This window comes from Tupaia chinensis, unplaced genomic scaffold (genome assembly GCF_000334495.1).
Source record: "Tupaia chinensis unplaced genomic scaffold, TupChi_1.0 Scaffold140061_1, whole genome shotgun sequence".
Lineage (NCBI taxonomy): Eukaryota > Metazoa > Chordata > Mammalia > Scandentia > Tupaiidae > Tupaia > Tupaia belangeri.
The window spans coordinates 618,339-618,540 of NW_006199940.1; positions in this window are offsets into that span (position 1 = coordinate 618,339).

Genomic DNA, 202 nt, shown 5'->3' on the forward strand with positions numbered 1-202 from the left:
GCCGCCCCCTGTCCCCCGCCCCCGGAGCCCCTTCCGCTCCCCGGCCACAGCAGCGCCCTTCTCGCGACGCTTCCTTCCGGCCCTAAACGCTGCGGGCGGGCGGCGCGCAGGCGGCGGGTGCTCGCGCAGGGTCTCCGCCGAGTTCGCGGCCCCCCACGCGGGGTGCGGTGTGGCGGGAAAGCTCTCCCTCTCCCGGGACCCG